Here is an 11,758-nt window from a genome sequence, read left to right as displayed (position 1 = left end):
TGGACTATATTGGGCTTTATTTTCCACTTTTATATTATTTTTGGGACTAACCTATTAACCGGAGGCCCAGCCCAGAATTGCTGTTTTTTGCCTATTTCAGTGTTTCGAAGAAACGGAATATCAAACGGAGTCCAAATAGAAAAATCCTTTCTGGAACGCGATTTTCTTCCCGAATAAGACCCAAGAGACTTGGACCCTATGCCAAGGAAGCTTCAAGGAGGGCACGAGGTAGGGGGCGCGCCCTACACCCCCAGGCGCGCCCCCACCCTCATGGCCCCACCGAAGCTCCACCGACGTACTTCTTCCTCCTATATATACCCAGTACCCCCAAACGAACAGATACGGAGCCAAAAACCTAATTCCACCACCGCAACCTTCTGTATCCACAAGATCCCATCTTGGGGCCTGTTCCGGAGCTCCGCCGGAGAGGGCCGTCATCACGGAGGGCTTCTACATCATCATAGCCTCTCCGATGAAGTGTGAGTAGTTTACCTCAGACCTTCGTGTCCATAGTTATTAGCTAGATGGCTTCTTCTCTCTTTTTGGATCTCAATGCAATGTTCTCCCCCTCTCTTGTGGAGATCTATTCGATGTAATCTTCTTCTTTTTGCGGTGTGTTTGTTGAGATCGATGAATTGTGGGTTTATGATCAAGTCTATCTATGAATAATATTTGAATCTTCTCTGAATTCTTTTATGTATGATTGGTTATCTTTGCAAGTCTCTTCGAATTATCCGTTTGGTTTGGCCAACTAGATTGGTAGTTCTTGCCATGGGAGAAGTGCTTAGCTTTGGGTTCGATCTTGCGGTGTCCTTTCCCAGTGACAGAAGGGGCAGCAAGGCACGTATTGTATCGTTGCCATCGAGGATAACAAGATGGGGTTTATTTCATATTTCATGAATTTATCTCTCTACATCATGTCATCTTGCTTAAAGCGGTACTCTGTTTTTAACTTAATACTCTAGATGCATGCTGGATAGCGGTCGATGACTGGAGTAATAGTAGTAGATGCAGAATCGTTCCGATCTACTTGTCACGGACGTGATGCCTATATACATGATCATGCCTAGATATTCTCATAACTATGCTCAATTCTGTCAATTGCTCAACAGTAATTTGTTCACCCACCGTAGAATACTTATGCTCTTGAGAGAACCCACTAGTGAAACCTATGGCCCCCGGGTCTATTCTCATCATATCAATCTCCATCACTTTAATCTTGCTTTGCTTTTTTTACTTTGCCTTTTACTTTTCACTTTGCATCTCTATACCAAAAAATACCAAAAATATTATATCTATCAGATCTCACTCTCGTAAGTGACCGTGAAGGGATTGACAACCCCTAATCACGTTGGTCGCGAGTAGCTATCGTTTTGTGCAGGTACGAGGGACTTGAGCGTGGCCTCCTACTGGATTGATACCTTGGTTCTCAAAAAACTGAGGGAAATACTTACGCTACTGTGCTGCATCATCCTCTCCTCTTTGGGGAAAACCAACGCAAGCTCAAGAGGTAGCATCGTGTAAGAAAACGGAGTCCGGATGGCACACGAGGTGCTCACGAGGTAGGGGGGCGCGCCCGGGGGGTAGGGTGCGCCCTCCACCCTCGTGGGGCCCTCGTGTCCTTCCCGGACTGCTACTTATTTTTCTATTCTTCTAAATAATCCAAAACGGAGAAATATTGCCTTAAAAACTGTTTTGGAGTCGGTTTACTTACCGTACCACATACCTATTCCTTTTCGGAGTCTGAAACGTTCTGTAAAGTGTCTCTTATGTATTCCTCCGGGGTTACGGTTTCAATAACATTGGTTTCAACATTTATAGGATTACCTGAGATATAGTGTTTGATTCTTTGACCATTTACCACCTTCGGATTTGTGCCTTTGAAGTTGTTGATTTTTATGGCACCAGAACGATAGACCTCCTCGATGACGTAGGGGCCTTCCCATTTAGAGAGAAGTTTTCCTGCAAAAAATCTTAAACGAGAGTTGTATAGCAATACATAATCACCTACATTAAACTCACGCTTTTGTATCCTTTTGTCATGCCATCTTTTAACTTTTTCTTTAAAAAACTTGGCATTTTCATAAGCTTGGGTTCTCCATTCATCAAGTGAGCTAATATCAAATAACCTCTTCTCACCGGCAAGTTTGAAATCATAGTTGAGCTCTTTAATAGCCCAATATGCCTTATGTTCTAGTTCGAGAGGTAAGTGACATCCTTTTCCATAAACCATTTTATACGGAGACATACCCATAGGTTTTTTATATGCAGTTCTATAGGCCCATAATGCATCGTCAAGTTTCTTAGACCAATTCTTTCTAGACCTATTAACCGTCTTTTGCAAAATTAATTTGAGCTCTCTATTACTCAATTCTACTTGACCACTAGACTGTGGGTGATAAGGAGATGCAATTCTATGATTAACATTATATTTAGCAAGCATTTTACGGAAAGCACCATGAATAAAATGTGAACCACCATCAGTCATTAAATATCTAGGGACTCCAAACCTCAAAAAAATAACTTCTTTAAGCATTTTAATAGAGGTGTTATGATCAGCACTACTAGTTGGAATAGCTTCTACCCACTTAGTAACGTAATCAACAGCAACTAAAATATGTGTATGTCCATTAGAGGTAGGAAAAGGTCCCATATAATCAAAGCCCCAAACATCAAATGGTTCAATAACAAGTGAATAATGATGGGGAACGTAGCAATAATTCAAAATTTTCCTACGTGTCACCAAGATCAATCTATGGAGTCATCTAGAAACGAGGGAGGAGTGGATCTACATACCCTTGTAGATCACGCGCGGAAGCGTTCAAGAGAACAGGGTTGATGGAGTCGTACTCGTTGTGATCCAAATCACCGATGATCCTAGCGCCAAACGGACGGCACCTCCGTGTTCAACACACGTACGGAGCAGCGACGTCTCCTCCTTCTTGATCCAGCAAGGGGGAAGGAGAGGTTGATGGAGATCCAGCAGCACGACGGCGTGGTGGTAGAAGTAGTGGGATTCCAACAGGGCTTCGCCAAGCGCTGTGGGAGGAGGGAGATGTGTCATGGGAGGGAGAGGGAGGCGCCAGGGCTTAGGTTTGGTTGCCCTCCCTTCCCCCCACTATATATAGGGCCAAGGGAGAGGGGGAGGGCGCAGCCTTGCCCCTTCCTCCAAGGAAGGGTGCGGCCAAGGGGGGGAGGAGTCCATCCTCCCCAAGGCACCTCGGAGGTGCCTTCCCCCTTTAGGACTCTCCCCTCCTCTTGTCCCTTTGGCGCATGGGCCTCTAGGGGCTGGTGCCCTTGGCCCATGTAGGCCAAGGCGCACCCCCTACAGCCCATGTGGCCCCCGGGGCAGGTGGCCCCACCCGATGGACCCCCGGGACCCTTCCGGTGGTCCCGGTACAATACCGGTGACCCCGAAACTTGTCCCGATGGCCGAAATAGCACTTCCTATATATAATTCTTTACCTCCGGACCATTCCGGAACTCCTCGTGATGTCCGGGATCTCATCCGGGACTCCGAACAACTTTCGGGTTACCGCATACTAATATCTCTATAACCCTAGCGTCACCGAACCTTAAGTGTGTAGACCCTACGGGTTCGGGAGACATGCAGACATGACCGAGATGACTCTCCGGTCAATAACCAACAGCGGGATCTGGATACCCATGTTGGCTCCCACATGTTCCACGATGATCTCATCGGATGAACCACGATGTCAAGGAATTAATCAATCCCGTATACAATTCCCTTTGTCTAGCGGTATGATACTTGCCCGAGATTCGATCGTCGGTATCCCGATACCTTGTTCAATCTCGTTACCGGCAAGTCTCTTTACTCGTTCCGTAACACATCATCCTGTGATCAACTCCTTGATCACATTGTGCACATTATGATGATGCCCTACCGAGTGGGCCCAGAGATACCTCTCCGTTTACACGGAGTGACAAATCCCAGTCTCGATTCGTGCCAACCCAACAGACACTTTCGGAGATAGCCGTAGTGCACCTTTATAGTCACCCAGTTACGTTGTGACGTTTGGTACACCCAAAGCACTCCTACGGTATCCGGGAGTTGCACAATCTCATGGTCTAAGGAAATGATACTTGACATTAGAAAAGCTTTAGCATACGAACTACATGATCTTGTGCTAGGATTAGGATTGGGTCTTGTCCATCACATCATTCTCCTAATGATGTGATCCCGTTATCAATGACATCCAATGTCCATGGTCAGGAAACCGTAACCATCTATTGATCAACGAGCTAGTCAACTAGAGGCTTACTAGGGACATGGTGTTGTCTATGTATCCACACATGTATCTGAGTTTCCTATCAATACAATTCTAGCATGGATAATAAACGATTATGATGAACAAGGAAATATAATAATAACTAATTTATTATTGCCTCTAGGGCATATTTCCAACAGTCTCCCACTTGCACTAGAGTCAATAATCCAGTTCACATCGATATGTGATTAACACTCAAGGTCACATCCCCATGTGACTAACACCCAAAGAGTTTACTAGAGTCAATAATCTAGTTCACATTACCATGTGATTAACACTCGATGAGTTCTGGGTTTGATCATGTTATGCTTGTGAAAGATGTTATAGTCAACGGGTCTGAATCTTTCAGATCCGTGTGTACTTCGCAAATCTCTATGTCATCTTGCAGATGCAGCTACTACGCTATATTTGGAGCCATTTCAAATAACTGTTCTACATGGAGCTATTCTAAATTGTTGCTCCATTATACGTATCCGGTATCTCTACTCAGAGCTATCCGGATAGGTGTTAAGCTTGCATCGACGTAACTCTTTACGTCGAACTATTTATCACCTCCATAACTGAGAAACATATCCTTATTCCTCTAAGGATAATTTAGACCGCTATCTGGTGATCTACTCCTAGATTACCTTTGTACCCTCTTGCCAGATATGTGGCAAGGCACGCATCAGGTGCGGTACTCAGCATGGCATACCGTATAGAGCCTATGACAAAAGCATAGGGGACGACCTTCGTCCTTCCTCTTTCTTCTGCCATGGTCGAGCTTTAAGTCTTAACTTCATACCTTACCACTCAGGCAAGAACTCCTTCTTTGACTGGTCCATCTTGAACACCTTCAAGATCATGTCAAGGTATGTGCTCATTTGAAAGTACCATTAAGCGTTTTGATCTATCCTTATAGATCGTGATGCTCAATGTTCAAGTAGCTTAATCCAGGTTTTCCATTGAAAAATACTTTCCAAATAACCCTATATGCTTTCCAGAAATTCTACGTCATTTCTGATCCACAATATGTCAACAACATATACTCATCAGAAATTCTATAGTGCTCCCACTCACTTCTTTGGAAATACAAGTTTCTCATAAACTTTGTATAAACCCAAAATCTTTGATCATCATCAAAGCATACATTCCAACTCTGAGATGCTTACTCCAGTCCTTAGAAGGATTGCTGGAGCTTTGCATACTTATTATCATCTTTCAGGATTGACAAAACCTTTCGGTTGTATCACATACAACCTTTCCTCAAGAAAATCGTCGAGGAAACAATGTTTTGACATCCTATCTGCAAGATTTCATAAATAATGCAGTAATCGCTAATATAATTCCAACAGACTCTTAGCATCGCTACGAGTGAGAAAGTCTCATCGTAGTCAACTCCTTGAACTTGTCGGAAAACATCTTAACGACAAGTCGAGCTTTCTTAATGGTGACATTTACCATCATTGTCCGTCTTCCTTTTAAAATCCATCTGCAGTCAACAGCCTTACGACCATCGAGCTGTCCTGCCAAAGTCTACACTTTGTTTTCATACATGGATCCTCTCTCGGATTTTATGGCCTCGAGCCATTTATCGGAATCCAGGCCCACCATCGCTTCTCCATAGCTCGTAGGTTCATTGTTGTCTAGCAACATGACTTCCAAGACAGGATTACGTACCACTCTGAAGTAGTACGCATCCTTGTCATCCCACGAGGTTTGATAGTGACTTGATCCGAAGTCTCATGATCAATATCATAAGCTTCCACTTCAATTGGTGTGGGTGCCACAGGAACAACTTCCTGTGCCCTGCCACACACTAGTTGAAGAGACGGTTCAATAACCTCATCAAGTCTCCACCATCCTCCCACTCAATTCTTTCGAGAGAAACTTTTCCTCGAGAAAGGACCTGATTCAAGAAACAATCCCTTATTGCTTTCGGATCTGAGACAGGAGGTATACCCAACTGTTTTGGGTGTCCATGAAGATGCATTTGTCCGCTTTGGGTTCGAGTTTATCAGCCTGAAACTTTTTCACATAAGCGTTGCAGCCCCAAACTTCTAAGAAATGACAGCTTAGGTTTCTCTAAACCATAGTTCATATGGTGTCATCTCATCGGAATTACGTGGTGCCCCTTTTAAAGTGAATGTGGTTGTCTCTAATGCCTAACCCATAAACTATTGTGGTAATTCGATAAGAGACATCATGGTATGCATCATATCTAATAGGGTGCAGTTATGATGTTCGGACACACCATCACGCTACGGTGTTCCAGGTTATATTAGTTGTGAAACAATTTCCACAATGTCTTAATTATGTGCCAAACTCATAATTCAGATATTCATCTCTATGATCATATCATAGATCTTTTATCCTCTTGTCACGACGATCTTTCAACTTCACCCTGAAATTACTTGAACCTTTCAATAATTCAGACTCGTGATTCATCAAGTAAATATACTCAACATCTACTCAAATCATCTGTGAAGTAAGAACATAACGATATCCACTACACGCCTCAGCACTCATTGGACTGCACACATCAAAATGTATTACTTCCAACAAGTTGCTTTCTAGTTCCATTTTACTGAAAACGAGGCTTTCAGTCATCTTGCCCATGTGGTATGATTTGCATGTCTCAAGTGATTCAAAATCAAGTGAGTCCAAACAGTCCATTTGCATGGAGTTTCTTCATGCATATACACCAATAGACATGGTTCGCATGCCTCAAACTTTTCAAAAACGAGTGAGCCCAAAGATCCATCAACATGGAGCTTCTTCATGCGTTTTATACCAATATGACTTACGTGGTAGTGCCACAAGTAGGTGGTACTATCATTGCTATCTTATATCTTTTGGCATGAACATGTGTATCACTATGATCGAGATTCAATGAACCATTCATTTTAGGTGCAGGACCATTGAAGGTATTATTCAAATAAACAGAGTAACCATTATTCTCTTTAAATGAATAACCGTATTGCGAGAGACATAATCCAATCATGTCTATGCTCAACGCAAACACCAATCTCGATGGTAGAGGGAGCGTACGATATTTGATCAACCTTGGAAATACTTCCAACACATATCGTCATCTCACCTTTAGCTAGTCTCCGTTTATTCCGTAGCTTTTATTTCGAGTTACTAACACTTAGCAACCGAACCGGTATCTAATACCCTGGTGCTACTAGGAGTGCTAGTAAAGTACACATTAACACAATGTATATCCAATATACTCCTATCGACCTTGCCAGCCTTCTCATCTACCAAGTATCTAGGGTAATTCTGCTCCAGTGGCTGTTCCCCTTATTACAGAAGCACTTAGTCTCGGGTTTGGGTTCAACCTTGGGTTTCTTCACTAGAGCAGCAGCTGATTTGCCGTTTCATGAAGTGTCCCTTCTTGCCCTTGCCCTTCTTGAAACTAGTGGTTTCACCAACCATCAACAATTGATGCTCCTTCTTGATTTCTACTTTTGTGGTGTCAAACATCGCGAATATCTCAAGGATCATCATATATGTCCCTGATATATTATAGTTCATCACGAAGCTCTAGCAGCTCGGTGGTAATGACTTCGGAGAAACATCACTATCTCATCTGGAAGATCAACTCCCACTCGATTCAAATGATTGTTGTACTCAGGCAATCTGAGCACAAGCTCAACAATTGAGCTTTTCTCCCTTAGTTTGCAGGCTAAGAAAATCGTCGGAGGTCTTATACCTCTTGACGTGGGCACGAGCCTGAAATACCAATTTCAGCCATCGAAACATCTCATATGTTTCACGACGTTTCAAAACGTCTTTGGTGCCTCAACTCTAAGCCGTTTAACTGAACTATCACGTAGTTATCAAAACGTGTATGTCAGATGTTCGCAACATCCACAGACAACGTTCGAGGTTAAGCACACTGAGCGGTGCATTAAGGACATAAGCCTTCTAAGAAGCAATGAGGACAATCCTCAGTTTACGGACCTAGTCCGCATAATTGCTACTATCAACTTTCAAGTAATTTTTCTCTAGGAACATATCTAAACAGTAGAACTAAAGCGCGAGCTACGACATAATTTGCAAAATCCTTTTTGACTATGTTCAGGATAAACAAGTTCATCTTATGAACTCCCACTCAGATAGACATCCCTCTAGTCATCTAAGTGATTACATGATCCGAGTCAACTAGGCCGTGTCCGATCATCACGTGAGACGGACTAGTCAACATCGGTGAACATCTTCATGCTGATCGTATCTACCATACGACTCATGCTCGACCTTTCGGTCTTCTGTGTTCCGAGGCCATGTCTGTACACATGCTAGGCTCGTCAAGTCAACCTAAGTGTTTCGCGTGTGTAAATCTGTCTTACACCCGTTGTATGTGAACGTTAGAATCTATCACACCCGATCATCACGTGGTGCTTCGAAACAACGAACTGTCGCAACGGTGCACAGTTAGGGGGAACACTTTCTTGAAATTTTAACGAGGGATCATCTTATTTACTACCGTCGTTCTAAGCAAATAAGATGTATAAACATGATAAACATCACATGCAATCAAATAGTGACATGATATGGCCAATATCATATTGCTCCTTTTGATCTCCATCTTCGGGGCTCCATGATCATCATCGTCACCGGCATGACACCATGATCTCCATCATCATGATCTCCATCATCGTGTCTTCATGAAGTTGTCTCGCCAACTATTACTTCTACTACTACAGCTAACGGTTAGTAATAAAGTAGAGTAATTACATGACGTTTATGTTGACACGCAGGTCATAAATAAATTAAGACAACTCCTATGGCTCCTGCCGGTTGTCATACTCGTCGACATGCAAGTCGTGATTCCTATTACAAGAACATGATCAATCTCATACATCACATATATCACTCATCACATCCTTTGGCCATATCACATCACATAGCATACCCTGCAAAAACAAGTTAGACGTCCTCTAATTGTTGTTTGCATGTTTTACGTGGCTGCTATGGGTTTCTAGCAAGAACGTTTCTTACCAACGCAAAAACCACAACGTGATATGCCAATTGCTATTTACCCTTCATAAGGACCCTTTTCATCGAATCCGATCCGACTAAAGTGGGAGAGACAGACACCCGCCAGCCACCTTATGCAACTAGTGCATGTCAGTCGGTGGAACCAGTCTCACGTAAGAGTACGTGTAAGGTCGGTCCGGGCCGCTTCATCCCACAATGCCACCGAATCAAGATTGGACTAGTAACGGTAAGCATATTGAACAAAATCAACGCCCACAACTACTTTGTGTTCTACTCGTGCATAGAAACTACGCATAGACCTAGCTCATGATGCCACTGATGGGGAACGTAGCAATAATTCAAAATTTTCCTACGTGTCACCAAGATCAATCTACGGAGTCATCTAGCAACGAGGGAGGAGTGGATCTACATACCCTTGTAGATCGCGCGCGGAAGCGTTCAAGAGAACATGGTTGATGGAGCCGTACTCGTTGTGATCCAAATCGCCGATGATCCTAGCGCCAAACGGACGGCACCTCCGCGTTCAACACACGTACGGAGCAGCGACGTCTCCTCCTTCTTGATCCAGCAAGGGGGAAGGAGAGGTTGATGGAGATCCAGCAGCACGACGGCGTGGTGGTAGAAGTAGCGGGATTCCAACAGGGCTTCGCCAAGCGCTGTGGGAGGAGGGAGATGTGTCATGGGAGGGAGAGGGAGGCGCCAGGGCTTAGGTTTGGTTGCCCTCCCTTCCCCCCACTATATATAGGGCCAAGGGAGAGGGGGAGGGCGCAGCCTTGCCCCTTCCTCCAAGGAAGGGTACGGCCAAGGGGGGGAGGAGTCCATCCTCCCCAAGGCACCTCGGAGGTGCCTTCCCCCTTTAGGACTCTCCCCTCCTCTTGTCCCTTTGGCGCATGGGCCTCTAGGGGCTGGTGCCCTTGGCCCATGTAGGCCAAGGCGCACCCCCTACAGCCCATGTGGCCCCCGGGGCAGGTGGCCCCACCCGGTGGGCCCCCGGGACCCTTCCGGTGGTCCCGGTACAATACCGGTGACCCCGAAACTTGTCCCGATGGCCGAAATAGCACTTCCTATATATAATTCTTTACCTCCGGACCATTCCGGAACTCCTCGTGACGTCCGGGATCTCATCCGGGACTCCGAACAACTTTCGGGTTACCGCATACTAATATCTCTATAACCCTAGCGTCACCGAACCTTAAGTGTGTAGACCCTACGGGTTCGGGAGACATGCAGACATGACCGAGATGACTCTCCGGTCAATAACCAACAGCGGGATCTGGATACCCATGTTGGCTCCCACATGTTCCACGATGATCTCATCGGATGAACCACGATGTCAAGGAATTAATCAATCCCGTATACAATTCCCTTTGTCTAGCGGTATGATACTTGCCCGAGATTCGATCGTCGGTATCCCGATACCTTGTTCAATCTCGTTACCGGCAAGTCTCTTTACTCGTTCCGTAACACATCATCCTGTGATCAACTCCTTGATCACATTGTGCACATTATGATGATGCCCTACCGAGTGGGCCCAGAGATACCTCTCCGTTTACACGGAGTGACAAATCCCAGTCTCGATTCGTGCCAACCCAACAGACACTTTCGGAGATAGCCGTAGTGCACCTTTATAGTCACCCAGTTACGTTGTGACGTTTGGTACACCCAAAGCACTCCTACGGTATCCGGGAGTTGCACAATCTCATGGTCTAAGGAAATGATACTTGACATTAGAAAAGCTTTAGCATACGAACTACATGATCTTGTGCTAGGCTTAGGATTGGGTCTTGTCCATCACATCATTCTCCTAATGATGTGATCCCGTTATCAATGACATCCAATGTCCATGGTCAGGAAACCGTAACCATCTATTGATCAACGAGCTAGTCAACTAGAAGCTTACTAGGGACATGGTGTTGTCTATGTATCCACACATGTATCTAAGTTTCCTATCAATACAATTCTAGCATGGATAATAAACGATTATCATGAACAAGGAAATATAATAATAACTAATTTATTATTGCCTCTAGGGCATATTTCCAACAAATAATTCATAGGCATTTCTTGACGTCTCTAATATTACCAATTCTTTGACATTCATCACATGATAAGACAAACTTACGAGCATCCTTGAAGAGAGTAGGCCAATAAAAACCAGATTGCAATACCTTATGTGCAGTTCTATCTCCAGCGTGGTGTCCTCCATAAGCTTCGGTGACACTTGCGTTGGATCTGTTCCTGTTCATGCTCAGGTACACAACGTCTAATAACACCATCTACTCCTTTATAGAGATGTGGGTCATCCCAAAAGTAATGTCTCAAATCATAGAAAAACTTTTTCTTTTGCTGGTATGTGAAACTAGGTGGTATAAATTTAGCAACAATATAATTAGCATAATCAGTATACCATGGAGTACTACGAGAAGTACTTATAACATTTAATTGTTCATCAGGAAAGCTATCATTAATAGGTAGTGGGTCAT

The sequence above is a fragment of the Triticum urartu genome, chromosome 1A, assembly GCF_056163025.1.
Source record: "Triticum urartu cultivar PI428250 chromosome 1A, HENAU_Tu73, whole genome shotgun sequence".
In the NCBI taxonomy this organism is placed as follows: Eukaryota; Viridiplantae; Streptophyta; class Magnoliopsida; order Poales; family Poaceae; genus Triticum; species Triticum urartu.
Note: the sequence above shows the minus strand (reverse complement) of the source record.